The following is a 6,756-nucleotide window of genomic DNA, read 5'->3' on the forward strand; positions in this document are numbered from 1 at the left end:
GCGATCGCGGCGATCACGGGCGCTCTGCTCCCTCCTTCCCGGCCTCAGTGAAAGCCCAAGCCTCCACAGAGGCCGGGAAAGGGCGCGGGGGTCCATTTGTACAGGTCTGCTCTGTTTTAACAATGATAATGGTGATGATGATGATGATGATGATATCAGTCAGTTTCTGCGACATACAGTCACTCTTTCTGAATGTGAGACAGTGTGGCTTTCCAAAGTGCATTTCTGTGTATTTTCGGTGCTTTTAATGCTAAAAGGTCTGCTTTAACAATGATGATGATGATGATGATGATGATGATGATGATGATGATGATGATAATGATGATGGTGGTTGTTCTTCTTGAATTTTCAAATATTTCCATATCTTTATTGGAGTAGAGGTCACAAGATACCTCTGACTAAGTTTTAAAAATCTAAGCAAGCTCCTTCTGTGGCCTGGTCTCCCTGTCCTTCATCGGTGTGGTCAGTGTGGCCTTGGGGAGGTGACAGGCTTTGGCCTCGGAGGTCAACTAGGGCAGCTTTCCTCTCTTTTTGTATTTCCTCCTGACTGGGGGGGGGGGGGTTTTTAAAAACCTGTTTATTTTTATTCTGCTTTTCCTCGAGATCAAAGCGGTGCACATCTACAAGGACTATCACATACAGTATAAAAACAGTTAAAAACATTCAATGGTAATTACAATTATTCAATAAAATTATCTAAAACAGCTATAAAATATCATTGATCTCATTGGGGAATATTTTCTCTACAGTGAGTCCGGAGGGTATGCTTGCTGGAAGAGATAGGTTTTGAATGCCTTTTGGGAGGCTTCCAGTGTACTGCTAAGGCGGATCTCTTCCGGAAGTGCATTCCAAAGAGTAGGAGCTATTGCTGAGTAGGCTCTTTGATGGGTTGTGGCCAGTCTCAGCTTAGGGTCTTACTCTGTTACTGCGTTGGACTGGGGTCCATGGCCTCACCTCCCTGGCCGTGCCAGACTCTACCTGATCTAGGAGCTACATGACCAGGCCTGGTTGGCCCTTGGCTTAAACCACCTAATAGGCGTGGGTGCTATTACCACTTCGACATTACCCTTCCGCCCAACCAAGGAGCACCCCCAGGTTGGCGGTTTGGCATGGGAGACAACAACTGTGTTTTTGGCCATTACCGGCACCCTCCTTGTTGTGAGACACCCTCCTCCAGTCCCTTAAGGTGATCAGAGCTGGGATTTGCGCATGCGCTGGCAGAGAAGATAGACGCCTTCGGGTCTCTCCCTTCCAGGATGATATAAATAAGTAAGATTTATTACTTCTCTCTGCGGCTTAATGAATGAAGTTTGACGCAGCTAGAGAGCTAAAGAGAGGAAACAACGAAAGTAAAATAACATTAAGAAATCAAGAGGAATAAGGCTCACGATCAGCTTCGTTGCAAAACAGCGTTCACAGCAAAATGGCAACAGAAGCAGAGGAGGTGAGTCCTCCTATGAAAACTGAAGTATCTCAGTTAAATAATAAGATGGACATTATAGAAAACAAATGAGATAAACATTTGGAGGCTTTTAAGAATCTGACTGTTCAGGAACTCTCTAAGGATATAAGAGAGATGAAAAAAAAACAGCGAATGAAGCATGGGAGGAGGGTTCAAACAAAAATAATAAGGAGATTGTGGAAGTCCAAGAACAGAGGGCTGACCTTGAGCAGAGGAGAAAGAATCTGGGATTGAAAGGCTTTCCTTCCAATATAGATGCATCAGAATTAATAGAGACCCTAGCAGCATGGGGGAAAGACTATGGAATAGATTTATTGCCTGATGACATTGAGGGCACATCGCTCCCCTGGGTATCGTAAACAAAAACAAACAACTAATAAACACACTCCAGATGTCATTATCCTGTTCCTCAGGGAAAAGACCAAAGACTTTGTGTTTAAGAAATTAAGAGCTGTCCATAACTTGGAGTACAAAGGGACCAAAGTGCAAATTGTTCCAGACCTCTCCAATGAAACCAGAAAGCAGAGATACCAACTGCAGCCAGTAACAACTTCTTTGATGGAGGCTGGTCAAAAGTTTACTTGGGGGTTTCCAACAGCTATACTGCTATTCAAAAACGGAGAGTTATTCAAAGCCAGACATTTAGAAGAAGGTCAAAAAATGCTGGAACAATTTGGAATTAAACAACAGAATGGCAAAGAACCTACAAGTAACCAGCCAGAAGAAGCAGCGGAGGATGATAATGATCTGGAGAAAAGGGTTGTGGAATATTGAAGGAGAGGCAAAGAGAGAAAAGCAAAGAAGGGAAAGTGAATGTTAAAGTTGGACAGATGGTGAAAAGTGCAAATTGCACTATATTTGGTGGGAGAGATGATGCTATTAGGGCTAACAAGATTTCAGACTTTAAGCAACCAGGATCTATTATCAACCAATAGCAGTAAAAGTATGACACTCGGTATTATGTTTTGTTAAGAAGTAAAGAAATAAGGATAACATTAAATATATATTGAAGGACTTTGGGTTAAAGGAGATAATAAGAAATTCAGGTTTTGAATATTGTAATAGCAAGGAGAGTAAATGAAAGTTAAAGTTTAGGATACTGGAAGGGGATGCGACAGGAAGAACGCAACCCAGTTAAGTGCCAGTAATGGTGGCAGGCTTTCTATGCCAGGCACTTCCTCCATGTTGGGGGTGGGCCAGAAGACTGGAAGGGGGAAGGGGATAATGGCTGGAAAGATGTTTAAGGTGAGGGTATCGGAAATTCTAACTAAACAAGGGCTGGGTTGAGATGAAAGGAATTAATGTCCTTTCTATTAATGGTAATGGTTTGAGTACTCCAGTTAAGAGAGAAAGCGGACATCCTTATGATTCAGGAGACACATAAAAAACAAGATAAATCTAAGCTCCTGAACTATGCTAAATGGGATAAACAGTTTGAATCCAGAGGAACTAATAAAGCTAGGGGAGTTGCTATTTTAATAAGGGAAGGAATTAATTTTCAGATGGAAAAAATAGTAAAAGATAAAGAGGGGAGGTATATATTTATTAAAGGGAACCTAATGAATTTGCAAACTACCTTAGCATGTGTTTATGCTCCGAATACGAATCAGTGTAAATTTATAGAGAAGGTTTTTTCAAAACTGGATGGCTTTACTGAAGGAGACTTGTTTGTTGGTGGAGACTTTAATTGTGACTTAAGTAAACTAAAGTTAGGAGGGGTAAAATATAGATATGCAGGAACAAATTTAAATAAGTGGAATATGATAGATGGTTATGAAAAGGTAGGGAACAAATCCCCTGACAATACATTTTACTCTGCAAGACATAAAAAATTTACCCGTATAGACTTTTTTATAGTGAAGAAAGATAATATTGTTCAGATAAATGATATTAAAACCGAGGGGATCTGGTTATCGGATCATGCTCCGCTATACGTGAACTTAACAATACCAACAGTTAAAAAAGTAAAGAAATGGAGATTTGACCCTATAGTGACAATGAAAGAAAACAATAAGAATGAGATGATTAAAGAAATTAAATCCTTTTTTGAAATAAACGATAATGGAGAGGTATCATTGCAGACTGTATGGGATGCCTTTAAGGCGGTGCTAAGAGGGAAATGCATGAACACAGAGATAGGAATTAAGAAGGAAAATTATCAGTATAGACAAAATTTGGTTAAGGAAGTGGAATTTTTACAGAAAGAATCCCAAAAATACAAAAGGGAAAATATAAAACTACAATGGGATAGAAAGAAGAAAGACCTAGAAGACCTAGACCAGGCCTCTAATACAAGGAATTTATTATATATTAGGAATGATTACCAAGCTTGAGATACCAAGAGTATGAAGAACAAGAAGAAATGGATTAATAAGATACAGGATAATAATAATAATAATAATAATAATAATAATAATAATAATAATAATAATAATAATTTTTATTTTTACCTCGCCTTTCCAAAAAGATGATCAAGGCGGCTTACAAGGGCTAAGAAGATTACAATACAAGATAAAAATAAAACACAATACATGATAATGTTGAGACATTTCCATGTGATGAGGATATAATAGGAAGAGTTTTTTAATGGAAAAATTTTATGAAAACTTATATAGAGAAAGGGAGACATTAAATCAGAGAATAAATATCCAGACTAAATTAGAGAGGCGCAAAGGCATCACTTGAACGCACGCCAAGAAGGGAAGAATTGAAAAAGTAATGGATGAATTGAAAGGAGCTAAATCTCCAGGTCCCTGATGTGGTTTACTGGCTTTTCATTTATGAATTAAATTTAATGACAAAGCAATTACCTGTCACCCTGGAAAAAAGCAGCAAGAACATAATTTTGCTTTGAAGCCTAAATAAAAACCCGGATATTCCCGAATCTTACCGTCCAATTACTCATGTAACCAAGATTATAAAATTTTTTACTAAAATTTTGGCTAATAGGTTTGAAAACACATTTGTGATACAAGAGATTAAGAGACATAAGTGTACCGGAATATAGGAGCAACACAGAGAAATTATTAGGGAGATGCTATAGGACCCCCCTCTCAATCAGCAAATGTTGGCATGTGGGGAGTCAAAAGGGTTTGTATTCATATGGGTGGGATAGTCCATGTGTCAACGTTCTGGGCTAATGTGATAAGAGAGATTAACAAAATTATAGGCAAGGATGTCCAGCTGACTAAAGAGAATTGTATAACTTTAAAACTGAAAAATAGGATTGAAGAACAATGAAGAAAAAGCGGATATAAAGACTGCTATTAAAAGCAGCACATGCAGTGATAGCCTTAGGATGGAATATAGTAACAATTGGGGACTTCTACCAAGTAGATATGTTTTTGGCATAGGAAACCTGCTGTTTGAAATTATTAGGGATAGAATAAGATCCAGTGGGGAAAGGAGAAGGAGGAGCATGGAACAGGGGCTGGGCTATCTTGTGTGGGAGAAAGTTTAAGGGGGACCTGGAGTACAAAGAAGTTCTCTCTGTCCTATTAATCCCACCTAAGAATGGTATGTATAAATATTAAACCTCCTGGCCACTGGTTGGTCAGTGATGGTGAACCTTTTAGTAGGCTGAGGTGCCCAAAGTGCAACCCAAAACCCACTTTATTTTATTGCAAAGTGCCATGTGCCTTGGCTTTCTATACCAAGTCTGACAAAACTCTTGCTGCGGTGATGGCATATGTTGCCCACAGAGAGGCCATAGCTTCACATCCACTGTTATAGGTCATCTGGGCCCCCTAGTCTTAGCTCCAGATGTTAGGTTAGATGCCTACAGTTTGGGTGTTGGCCAGGCCATGGCCTCCCGGTCCAGTCAGATCTTGGTCAAGAGATAGATCTGACCAGTTAACTGAGCTTGTCCTATCGCCACTGGCCTTCCCCCCCCCCACAGGACTAGTAGTCATTGGGGGGGGGCACTTGATTTTGAGCCATATAAGATATCTATATAGATAGAAAATATGGTTATATACGATATTCATTAGATATAGATACAATATATAATATATATAGACGAGGCGGAGAGAACAGATATCTAATAATAATAATATAATAATAATATTTGTACAGTTCTGTGAGTTGATAAAACACAACAGAGATGATAAAAGAAGGAAAAAAATATTGCTTACAGTAAAAAGATGTCACCAAGTCCTAACAACACAAAAGAGGGTAAGAAAAACCAAAGCTAAACACACCATGTGTAGATACAACCACTAACGACACCTCATCCTAGTTAACAAAAACAGCATACATTTTTTAAATCTTCCCCCTCCTTTCAAGTTGAAGAATCTGACTATTATGTACTTTCCCTCTTACACATTTTCCTCTTTCTTGTTACTTATTTTTGTAACGATGAAACTTACCACTTTATGTTACCAGTTAATATATCAAAATATATCCATTGTTTTTCTGCGTACTGTTAACATTATAGCCCAACTTATTGGAAGATGCATAATTATTAATATCCCGTAGAGTTTAACATTGGTTCTGGTATTGTAACGGTCTTGTTATCTCTTTGTAATCCAGATCTCTCAGTGTTACTTTTCCTTTGGTGTGTGGATTCAAACATTTTGTTCGGGCAAACATGTGACTCATTTGTTATATTAGTTGAGCAGTCTATTAATATTTAATACTCTTGGTTGTCTGAATTTCTATCGTGTTTTCTTTTTTATATGGTCTATTTCGGTGGTTCTTTCTTTGCTCGTTTAATGGGTCTATATTGGATGCCGTAGACCGGTTCCATCTTGACTTTCTCATCCTTGTCTATCAGATTTCGTATCCTTATCAAACCACTTTATCAGCAGGACATCTTGTACTTTTCCACTTCTTGCTTCATTATTCTTGCAGCTTGTTATCATGTAAAAGTTACTTTTTCCATAATCATTTCCTACTTTTGAATCCTTCACATTTCCTCTAATTCTATGTGAATGTTGGCTCCAAAGTTTTTGAATTTCCTTAACTCCATTCCATTTGTATCTAATTTGATTTTTGTTTGCAATTCCAGATGTTCTTTTGATTGTGATTATCCATTTTACTCAACGTTTCGGGGGTGGTTTTATCCATCTATATTGTCGATTCTTTCACTTTCTTGTTCGTGTATGTTTCAACCTAACTTTCTCAATTTTTGTTCCCATTCTCTTCCATCAATGTTTGGTGTTGTTTTAGATCTTGGGTGCCCCCCAATCTTCTATAATTGTGCTGACCGTTTCATCTTCCATCTTTTTTTGTAACAGTTTCGTATGATTAGAGATGATCTTGTTCTGTATCTTCGGTCATTACTATTCCAAATT

The sequence above is a fragment of the Sceloporus undulatus genome, chromosome 2 (genome assembly GCF_019175285.1).
Source record: "Sceloporus undulatus isolate JIND9_A2432 ecotype Alabama chromosome 2, SceUnd_v1.1, whole genome shotgun sequence".
NCBI lineage: Eukaryota > Metazoa > Chordata > Lepidosauria > Squamata > Phrynosomatidae > Sceloporus > Sceloporus undulatus.